Source organism: Centroberyx gerrardi, chromosome 12 (assembly GCF_048128805.1).
Source record: "Centroberyx gerrardi isolate f3 chromosome 12, fCenGer3.hap1.cur.20231027, whole genome shotgun sequence".
Taxonomy (NCBI): domain Eukaryota; kingdom Metazoa; phylum Chordata; class Actinopteri; order Beryciformes; family Berycidae; genus Centroberyx; species Centroberyx gerrardi.
Window position 1 is genome coordinate 5,705,329 of NC_136008.1, and position 12,200 is coordinate 5,717,528.

At 41.7% G+C, this 12,200-nt stretch overlaps 1 protein-coding gene across 1 annotated transcript in view; it reads left to right on the forward strand.

Moving 5' to 3' along the window:
• thsd7ab (thrombospondin, type I, domain containing 7Ab) overlaps positions 1 to 12,200 on the forward strand; it is a 106,822-nt gene that overhangs the window by 23,420 nt on the left and 71,202 nt on the right. The gene's annotated exons all lie outside the window — the stretch shown is intronic.

A 12,200-nucleotide genomic window follows, 5' to 3' on the forward strand; every position in this document is an offset into this window, starting at 1 on the left:
CACGACTGGGGGAGAGAGGAAACCTGACAGGTTTTACAGTAATCAATCATTTGTCCCACCGCTGTTTCCCGATTCGATATGACTGATGACAAAGAGAAATAAAAGGAATCTGTTATTCAACGGTATCAAAGGTGAGGGTTGTGTTTGCCTCCTCAAAAGATCAAATGGAATAACCGACCATCGCATCACGTAGTAGTAATATAGAATGGATTGTCATATGCTAACAATACCTGTAGTATGGGTAACCCTTCACAACAGACACCAGAAACATTGGCAACCCAGTCACGAGATGCTAAAATATTCCTGCTCCCTTGCCCTTTCTCTTTATGTCCCCCCTGCCAACATATCGTGCAATTATATCCCAACATCCTAACAAGACCTCCCAGTGGACCACCAGTCAGTGATGCTGTCAATTTGGTAGCCGAGATGGCTGGAAATGTCTCATTACTCTGCTGAGAGCAAGCAGCAGAAACTCCTCTAAACCTTGCAGAGTTACTCCGTATGAACCGTCCTGCCCAAAAAGTCATTATAAGGGAATAACCCAAGGGATCAGCGGCTACCTCTGCCCACCCTTAGTCTCCGGAGTGAATAAATTAAAAGGTGGAATTTTGCAGAAAGAACCGGTGGGTGGGTGGGTGGGTGGGTGGTGGTTGTGTGGTGGGTGGGTGGGTTACACACTCTTTGCCACTCACCCTGTCTGCATGCACAGGCATCTGTCTCTGGTTTGGTTTGGTTATCTGAGAAATACACTTAGGGTGCGCAGGGTCTGTAAGGTTAAATTGAATTAAAATAACAGCACTACCATGTCTCTTTTGGTAATGGAGTAGTTCAAATGCTCCATCTATTTGCTGCATGATATGACCTATTTTACAGCATGTGAAGAAGCAAAGTCAAATTTATTCATAAAGTGCTTTCAACAAACTAAGGTTGGCATGAAGATCTTTGCAGAGTAAAAAAAAAAAAAAAAATGACAAACACAATCAAAAGCGAGAGGGGGAAAAAGCAAAACAAAATGTTATGATTTGGAGGCATGATTATAAAATTCAAAGGATTTCACCTTCGTATTCTCTGTTTTCATCATACACTACGGTGTGACATAAAATGAAGGCAAGCATGAAAAGAGCTAACAGAAGGCGGTGGGTCGATGTGGTGGTACGATCACAGTCTGTCTGCTTTGGCCTGCTGTGTGTGTGTGTGTGTGTGTGTATTTGTGTGTTTGAGTGTGTGCATGTGTGCATATGTGTGTGTGCTCTGCATCAAGCTTGGCTCCGATTTCCATGTTCTCTGTCCAACACCTCCTACCTCCCTACTGCTGCTGAATCTGAGTCCAAGAAGGATCCCCGCAGGCCCAGAAAAGTGGGCCTGCACCTCAATACCCAAGTTTAGCGGCAACTGGCCTAGAAGTGTTACTTTCTCATCTGCAGTATGCTTAGCTGATTGGTAAAACAAGAAACCCTGCTGTGTACTCAAATCAACGACCTGACAGGCAGTAATTTTCTATCAATGTTGCATCACCGGGTCTTTAATTAACTGAATCAAAAGCACTTATCAGACTCTGTTCCGTGAATTTTAACACATGACTAACTTTTACCACCTTTTCCTTGTCATCATAATACTTGTGGACATCAGTGTAAATTGATAATGATTGGTTTATGATGATTGGTGATTGATTAACGTAGAATACTAAATGGATGAGAGAGTCTAGCTTTTACTCGCTGCTGTTCAGGAGACAGTTTGTACTTCGCTCTTAAGTTTCAACTTGTCACTTCCCCTGGGTGGAGAAGTGTCCACACCCAACATTTCATTTGGGCAAATAAGGCAAAGCTACGACGTCTCAGCTGGGGGATGGGACACTCTTCTCTGTTACAGCGCCACTTTATGATTTTGGCTGATAAGGCGGGTGTATTTCTACACAAAAATATTGGCTAGCGCAGCTTTAATTTGTGATAAGTGCTTAGGGTCAAAAGGCAGAACTTGGTGGTCTTAAAGTCTCAAATCCAAGGTTATTCTCGAAGCACTTCATCATGCTCCTCCTGTTTGTTTCCACATATTGAAATAGATGTTAACTTTTTACTTTGGGGGTCACAGGAATTCCCCTTTGACATCATTCCTATTTACTACAGCTGTCTTTTGTGGTACTAGGTGATTATTACAGGATTATAAGATTATTGTAATTGTATTGTTCTGTAATTCCAAGCTGTATTGAAGCAGAAAAACAAAAAGGTTCCCGTCCAAACCGTGGCCTGATCTGAACTCCCTGTGTGGGAATATTTGAATCTCATTGTAGTTGAGCTTAATACTGTAATGATGAAATTGCTGGTAGACTTTCTTAAATGCAGTTTAGGCTTTTCTCTAACAATGTCATTGCTGAGCTGAATGAATTGTAGTAATGACCACTGGTGTCACATTCTACTGTATATCACATGTGAGCTGATTTATGTGGCCATATTTCATTATTTCCTCTTGTTGCTTTTTATGCCACCTTACCAGGTGTGTTTTTGTGGGAAATTGAGCCTGAGAAATTCCAAATCAGTCCAAATCAAAGCATGAAGCAAATCACAACTGTCTGTAACGCTTTTATTTGTATGGTTGTTTGTTTACTAGCATTTGAATATGTAAACACGACTAATTTCACAGTGATATATCCTACATATAGTATTTTTTAAATTAGCTGTTGTATAATAGCGTTATCACGATGACTCTCATTTTTGTGGTGATGTACTGCATGTCTCCAGAGCTAATTTTAAACCCCCGTTTTAGGAGGGAGGGCTGCAGCGTCTCCCGGTCTAGTATTGCTTTCCTATTGAATTGTGATGTAAAGCGTGATGCATTGTGGGAGGCGGTAATCTAATCCCCGACGCTGGCACTCCTGAGGGTGGGAGATCTCGCCATGTGATTGGAAAATTTATCTTAATAAAGTGACAGCTACATCATCAAACCGCCGCCCCCCTGGAGCAACAGTGGCACTGCCACACAAGCACATGCAGACGCACCAAGCGTACATGCACAGACGCACACAAAAAAAACACATGTTCTCCCTTAACCTATTATTTCACACACCGACGCACTAACAAGCACGTGCCACATTAACAATCTTAACGCTCTCGCCCTCCCTTTCATGCTGATAACACTTTCACCCATGTAGATTCATGTATAGATTGTCAGTGATATCACTTCTTCTGCGTTCCCCGTCCAGAAAACCCACACAGCACGAGCTTAATCCACAAAATACAAAAGATTATCAGCCTACTACATGCACATTGCTGGATGTTACTGATCAAAAGGGATTTACATTGAAATAGCAGATGGCAAAAAGTCGGCCAGCGTGCAACATCATAGATATACATTATGGGGGATCTTTCATTCATCATTTTATATGCGGATGTGTAGAACTGTAGAAACAGGGATGACAGGTTGGAGGGTTGGCTTGGGAGACTGCCTGGTCCTCCTCTGATTTTAGCTAAATGCTATGACATAATGTAATTGTGTACTGTTTTGTTTGTTTTGTACTGCATTGTTGTATCTGTCTGTAAAACTACAACCATACACACAGATACTGTTTGTTTGCCAGGCTGAGATGGAGATGAAATACCACACCCTGACTAAAAGAATAGTATCCACTAGGAAAACAAGCATCCCTGCTGTGTGTACTACACATTCTTGCTCTGGTTTCCTTGCTCACAGTAAAGCGCTTTTAACAGTCCATGTCACTGTTGTTCTTGTAAAACCTGCCAGTGCAGCTCCTCACAGACCAATGGCTTTCATCCACAGGGCAGATTCACTGAGCCTCTAACACTCCCTGTGTGGCACTGAAACTTCTTTCCTCCCCTCCTCCTCGCCCCTTTGCCAAACTATCACACCCCCTTTAGGGAAAGCTTCCACGGGCCTGTCGACTCAGATTTGAGTCAACAAGTCAACAAAACAAAAATGTGAAGCTGCTCGGTGGCCAACAGTACAGGACTGAGGTTGCACTGGGCAGCTCTTGGGTGTAAATGTGTGTAATGGTTGTAATCATTGCTGAAGAAGAGCATTCATTTCTGGGTAAATAAAGGTAATAAAAAAAAAAAGTATGTTTCACACTGGTATCGCATTTATTTTTACCTTGATACCAGTGGGCACAGCTACTCTGTGATTTGTTCTATTTTCTTCTTTCTCAGTGCATCTGCTTAAAATGCAGAGGGTAGTTTTCTCTGCCACATCCTTTTAGAGTATTCTGGGTACTTTGTTATCCCTAACATGTCTTGAATTTTCTTCTTCACCATGATGTTCAGCTTCTGTTTCAATACAAATCAAGATGATTTCATATCGTGTTACTAATGTGTCTAACCAAGATCAGCTCTCTGAATGCTTTGCATATTTGAGCATCCCAACTATTGATTGTGATACAAGCAATTTGTTTCCTCTCCAATATACAGAAATGTATTCCAAAGAGAACAAAAAACTTGTCTCGCCTCTCAAATTTACTGTCATAATATCATCAATAATTTCTTGTGCACCACTGGGCTCGTTCGTAAGAAAAAGTACTCTCTCATTAGATAGAGTGGCTAGATCATGACAAACACCAGCAGGGTTGCTGTTGATTCAGGGTGGTTAGACATCACTGTCATAAAGCAGACTTGTCAGAGCGGTGTGATCGGCATGTTGAGTACAGCAGCACAGCATGGGGAAGCCTCCATCCCTGTCCCATTGCTTAAGGCCAGTGGTTGTGGTCTGTCCTGGATCCTTCATTAAACTAGGGCAAGAGAGCAGAGGACAACATTTAGAAAGCAAACAACAAACACATTACGGATCCATATGATGGAGTGCTGCTGTTTCCCTGAATTTTTTATCAGTTTCAGGAATCGGGTCGAGGTTAGTGTTTGTTTTGGTGGCAAACAAGGCATCTTTACTGGAGCGTATATATGCACTCAAGCATTCTGTTTTCATTGTTTTCACTCATTTTCTTTTCAGCTTTGCAGCTGTGGCTTGTTTGCAGGCGGAGGGTAACAATCATGTGCCATTTATTGAACTGATGAGGAATTTCAAACTGTAGAAGAATACAAAACTGCAATTTGTTTTGCAGCTCAAAAACAACATTATGAGGAAATTATGGGGTTTACTGATTGTTTTTGTACAGCAACTGACAGTTTTGACATTTGTCATGACTGGCCTCTATACAGACCATTGCTTTTGACCTTTGGAAATTTGGCCGTTTGAAAACTTTGACAGTTTGAATTTTAAACAAGAATGGGTCATTTGAAGTGCAGTTCAAGACAAAAATTATCAAGTCATAGTTGTGCTGGCAAATGAAGATGCGAAGCTATTAGCTGCAGGTATTTCACTTTGCCTGGTCCTAACCAGACTCCGCAACTCTTTGACCCAAATAGTGTGGGGACTTTCTTTGATGTTGCTTACAGTGATAGCGTCACTAGGAGGCATGTGTTGTTGTGATTAGAGCATTTTCTTTCTAATTCATCTTTTCATCTGGTGATTTGAGCCCCGGGAACTCCTCCGTCCTGTGGGGCATTTATCAGCTAACAGAGCGACACAGCTTACCAGTGAACAACACAACAACGAGCTAGACCTTGGTACAAACCATGGGCATCAGTGTTCTCCATGCTGTTGTACATCATTGCAGTTGCTTAGCATCTTAATGATGCTGGCCTAGTTAGAGTGACACATCTGGCAACCAATAAAACTAAACGCTCAGAGGTTGAGCGCATTTCGATTGGAGCACTTGTTCAGCTCTCAGGTTTCTAGACCGGCATCTTCTACCTACAGCTGAATGGAAGCTCTAACTCACCAGGCTAATTTCACCCTGCATGCAGAAAGATTTTTATGGTTTGCTGCTGATAGGAATGCTCTGTGAGGATCTATCAAATTAGCTTTTCTATTTTCTATTCATAACATTCAATGGTTCAAAACATCCATGCACATCAACGAAGACACAATTGCTGCAATCAGTTATTAAGATTGCTGTTCTTGAGTTGGAGTGTGGCAGATATGTAGAGGGAGGAACAAAGAAAAAAAACGGAGGAAACTATTTAACATTGTATGATTTGTTCAAACGTCTGCCTCGCTGTTATGTGCGGTGCTTTGTGCTGGACGCGATGAATCAGAGTCATCAAAGAAGCTCCTTCAAACCATACAAGCACAATCATGGTATTACAGCTAATGGAATTCAGATCAAGTGTGAGAGGGAGAGCTTTAGTCAATGGATGTGGCTTAGTGCCGTACAGCCGAGGGCACCGATCACACTGAATGCAGGCCAGGGTTAACAATCATCCATGAATGCTAAGCGGCTCAAAGTATTCCTTCAGATGTTAAGTATTAGCCTCTGGTATTTTCCTTTCTACTTCGATATCTTTGCTCTTTTCCATGCTAACCTCTGTTTCAAAAAGGTGTCCCCACTAAATAAGAAGGGTAACGTTCACCTGCTCCTAAAAAATAGCCATCTTCTGACTGGAGATGTGACTCAAAAGGAGTTACACACTGTTAATGCCAACATTTTCTGTCTTTATGAAGATCCATGGGGGAATGGTGTTTTATTGCAACTAGCTGGCTATGCTCTTTAAACACAATAAGAATACACAGTTGGGTTTGCCTCATGCACACCAGATTTGTTTTCTAGCTCTTGGCAAACAAGTTGCTCTACTGAGCGTAATGTGACTTAACATGGCAAGTTCAATGTGGTAATACTTATTTCTGCCAAAGGCTATGCAAACATGCAATTATCACAATGTAGCTCCTACGGTTAATTCTGTCTAAGCTGCAACCCAATGCAGAGGGTGGAACGCTTGGAGGGGCGACTTGAATTGGCTTTTTTAACAGCCCAGACTGTAAGAAGAGAGTGGTTTGAAACACCGTGGTTGTGTTTTGGAACCAGGAAGGGTTATGTAATCAAACTGACATCTGGTAATGTTTGCTGGGGAAGCGAAGGCACTGTAAACTTAATTTCAGGTGTGTTGACATGAGACTCAAAACACCACTCAAGTTTTCTGAAACATTAAACAAGCTTGTTAAATGGTGAGTTTTAGCTGCTGCACCAGAGACTTTGGATGATTTGTTCAGGGTTTTATGGGCCTCTAAAAATAACATCAACACTAAAAGAAGGTTCGTTTAGTAGTGGTCCTGTCCGTAATATAAAGGCAGTCCTCCGTAAAATCAAACCTCCGTAAAATAAACCTTCCAAACCTTTATTTAATCTGGCAAGTTGACTGAACCTATTCTCATGTACAGCAGCTGCGTGGGAGAGTAGGTCCACAGAGACCGGAGGGTTACACAATATATACATTTACACACTTGTCCCCTTCAGACTGCTGCCTCTCCTCACTAATCTGCATAGTCTGGAAACACCAACAGTGTAGGAGGTTTGACTCCTTTCAGTAGCAGCTGAGTTTACACCACATTTAGGTTTTTAGAGCACTTTTTCTTAACAGTGCACCGTCCCTGTGATGCTTTTTCTTCATTTTGCTGATAAAGGCAAGCCAGCCTAATGCATATCTCGTTGACCTTTTCCGTATAGTCATATATGACAGGTACACTGATTGGAAGTCAAGACAGATCTGCTGGCCATAGGATCACCAGTAAAGTACCAGTCCGGCAGCAAAGATGACCCTGACCTTGGCAGTAAGAAAGGTTCTGTCTTTGAGTGTGAGAGTGAGATGCTGTGGATTTGATAAATAATGAACAAACACAAGCCTGAAGAACAACACTGTGACCCATTCCTCAGTGAAGCTGACCCTGTTGGGGCAAAGAAGCTGTTCATTAAATGGACACAGGGGTCCAGACAGAGATCAGACTCTCACCCCGACAGTGGGGATATTACACGCCAGACATATTGCTTAAAGCAGTGCTCCTCAATATGGGGCCTGTGGACTCCGGGGGGGCCTGGAAAGTGCTCCAGGGGGCCCCAAGCAAAAGGAAGAAGAGCTAATTTTGTTATTTAATTTAATAGAAGTTGGCCCAATGAGAGAAGAGTGGAAAATGACTCCTCTAGAGGAATGACTAAGAATGGGTTTTCCATATCCATGACTTGAAAAAAAAAAATCTTACAATATTATATGTGATTATAAAATATGATATATGATTGATAATAAAAAGACTAGGTGTGCCTAGTGGTGGTTGGGCCATTCTGGTTCCATTGAGAATGGATTGTATTTAAAATTGTTAAATTATTTAAAGTCTTAGTCATTTTGGTTTTGATTAGTCTAAACTTTACTTATCAGCACATAATACTTTGGTATTGTTATCAATTACTGATTGAATACTTTTTCCTTTTTTGCATTCTGCTTTTAGCACATTTTCCCCCTCCTTCATTTATTTACCGTCAAACTAAGTCATCTGCTAACCCCTTTATCAGCTACCCACTGGCTGCCACTACACATAAATCCCCTCTTACTTTTTGACTGTGCCGCTTATCTCTCTCATCATGCTGTGGTCACAGCTAATACAGCACAAACATGAATCTGCTCGTTGGCAGAGGTCAGTGTTCCACATATGCATGAATTTTCAAATCTGCCTCTGAAGTAAATATTAATAACTATAAGCCACTCAGTAGAGTGCAAACCTCCGCCAACGCTGCACAATTCTCCAACTTGCAAAGCCGCAGCCTCTGTAACAGTTTATGTTTCTTCATCAACACAGCATAATAGTTACGGCAAAAAAAAAAGAAAAAAAAAGAGAATCGTCTAATGGCATAAATCCCGGATCCGGATCATCACCAAAATCTAATCAACTGTCCTTGGCCCGAGGACTATCTGTCCACCAATTTTCAGCCAAATCTGTTTGTAACTTTTTGAGACAATTTACTAAAACACAGACATACAGACAGGGGTGAAAACATATCCTCCTTCCAACTTTGTTCATTCTTTGGAAAGTCAGAAATCTCCTCGTCAGTCCCTAGAGCCACCATATATACCACCCCCACCTCCCCTTTCCCTACCCCACCCAGGTGCGTAGGTAAGTGTATTTTCTACAACAAAATACTTGTAGGAATAAGATGTCGTCTGTGTCCTGTGCTGCATCTGAACTTGTACCGACTGCAGATTGACTACCAAATTGAAGTTTCTTTGAGGCAACATAACTTGAAAACTTGGGCTAGATTAGAACCTTGGTCTCCCACCAGGTGCTACATTGGCTTTTCCACTACATTATATTGACCTAGTCATACTGGCATGTAGGTGATTAGATTTTTCTGAGTATAATTACCCGTCTGGGACTTTTTCAAGACCCCCAGTGTAGAATTAATTGATTATTATATAAATAAATTCTGCTAAAAGATGTGATAAATGGTGATCAAAAGGCATTGGAATTCAGACTGTCAAATGGTGCATTGCTCTGTCAGACTGCATGCAATATTGAAAAGTTAGCTGCGGGCTATCAGGGCAGCTAGACTGATCCACATTTTCAACCTTGGAAACATTTTACCAAGCTGCAATTTTTTTTTTTTTTTTTCAAATGTGTGAATAATGGGGTCAATCCAATAAAGGTTTGCTCGTGCTAAATGGATAGTTGCAAAGATGTGACATAACAAGGCATTAATGGATGGAAAGTTGGATTTGGGCAAGCATTGTGAGCTTCATTTGGTATTAGAGTAAACCTGTTTGATTCCACACTACTGAGCTTTAGATTTTGGATGATACTATACATTATTTCTCTTTATGAAAACTCAATATCAGCTCTCTAGACACCATTCACTGTCTTTATCATTGCTAGGATCTCACCATTTTACACTGTATTGTAAAGGCAAAACTTCAAAGTCGCCTTTTTATATTGGAAAAAATAAATATTGCCTAGATTTCATTGAGTCAGACAAGCAGCTGAGAGGATTAGTCTGGGGAACGCTACAGATATTTTACCCCCTGATTCTCTCTGAACGCCCTAGAAACCATGTTTCTGAAAACTATTAAATATAGCTCGGTGTGATCCGGAGCTAATGGATGCCCAGACAACCTCTGAATCACAAATGTCGTCCGCACCGACAGCAGGACATTGATCTAGTGTGTTGATATAGTGGGAAGTAAACCAGCCATGTGCAATATGCTTTGAGGCTCCTGCGGACGTGCCGACATGCTGATTGAAGCTCGATCCTGTCAGCCACATCAGCAGCTGAGATGAGAGAGGAGGCTACAAACAGGCTGTCATCCGAGGCAAAGGAGCCCAATCATTGCCGGAAATGTGCTCCTGTTTCTCCGCCGGGCGAGAGGGTTTTACTCTGCGCCGATGTGGGTCAACGTGATGCGTATATGGGAGTGTGAGGTTAATGTGAGGTGAAATGTGAAGCTGCACAATTAGTTTGCTTTCTTCTCCCTTGCACTATCAATAGCCTTTGGATAACACTGTCAGTGCACAGCTAACCTGCGTTAATTAGTGTGTGTGTGTTAACCTGCTCGGAGTAGCAGATGGGTAGGGCTTACTAGCTCAGGATAATTCAGAGGGTGGAAGTTTTCTATTACAGAAAGGCATACTTAAAGGGGCTATAAGTGAGATTTTTACTGTCCCATAGCATGAAATGACCATGTATATATGTGTGTGTGTGTGTGTGTGTGTGTGGGGGGGGGGGGGGGGGGGGGGGGGGGGTTGGGGTGTTCAATAGCAATGACTCAGCGATTATTTACCATGTTGAGATTCCTGGCTCTCAAAACTCACATTCTGGTCCAAACCCTTTGGAATTCCAAGACACCCCCAATCCCTCCACCTACTCGCATTTTTTAGCTGATCAACAATGGAGGACGCTGCTACAAGTGAGCAACCGCCATCGTGAGACGTTTCAGCTTTGAAGGCTAAAAAAACCTTGTTCTTAATGAGAAAGCAGGTTTATTATGACAGTGTTTTGCATGGTGATATATTACCTCTTCACTAGATGTTTCTGTTTGTTGGATCTCTGCTCTGATTACCTAGCCTACTCGTATCTATTGTGAAAATTTGACTTCATTGTCTGTGTTAATTACATCCGCTGTAGCTGAAGGAGGTGGGGTGGGGTGGGGTGGGGTGGGGTGGGGTGGGTGGGGGTGGAGGGTAGACCTGTGTAGGAGGAGACAAGTTCTGTTGATGTTGTGGCAATTACTACTGGTTAAAACAAATCAAACAGAACACCGGCACTCACAGAACAATAGTCGTCTTATTTAAAAAACGAACACGTTTCAGCTAGAAGCCATCATCAGCGTAATCAAAACAGCAGAAATGGCAATTTATATCAGACAGGTGAGGTTCAAACACCAACCAGAAAAGAGAATACTTAATTGCATAATAGGATCCATCTGTGAATGAACCACCCAGATACGGCCTCTCCTAATGAAGGAGGTGTGACCACAATAATCAGAAAAAAACAATGACTGGTGTCACAAGCCAGTCGTTGTTTTTTCTGCCATAGATTATTAAATGCTCCTTTAAATTGACTTTCAAATACCTTCCTTTGATCGCCCATACTCTTTCCTTTAGGGCACTGTGTTTGTATAGCCTAAGCAGTAAACCCCACCCCTCTGGCACATGTCAAACACTAAGAATTGTTGTATCCGACCCACGTGTAGTGCAACACAAGGTGATAGATCAAGTTACACTGACTGACTATGACATATTTTTTTGCACCCACACATAGACTACTGAGGGTTGCCAACAGCTTGTCAACACATTTTACATCAAGGATCGCGATGGAAAAGTCTGAATTTACTGTGTCATCCTTGACGATGCTACATATGCCAGCGATGCGTTTTATCTTTCATCTTCAAATGACAAATATCTAAAATAAACAAAACTACACTAGACTGAACTCAACTGAACAAACTAAATATTCAGCTTGTTTTACCATCATAAGGTTTGATGTGTTTAAAGTCACAGAGGGTGAAGATGTATCTACTTATGTAATTGCTTGCATATGAGTTTCTGTTTTGAAGGCACAGTAGAGTTTCAAAATGGCATCATTGATCTCCATTGATCCATCCACTGGTACTACAGGATGTTGGCTAATTGTACGCTTCACCTCAGCAGTTGCTCTTTTTAAATGACCCACACTCAAACTGCAGCTCTGATACTGAATCTCTAAACTCTCCTCATCTAAACAACAATGATTTACCCTTTCTACATTAATGTAGAACTATGGCACTTATTGTTGTTTACTGTATGTTTCTGTGTGTTAGTGATTTTTTATGTTCTGAGCAATGTCTTGATGTGCTTGTATTGCCCTACCGAGGTTCCTTACAGTTCACCAAACAGTCTTTCTT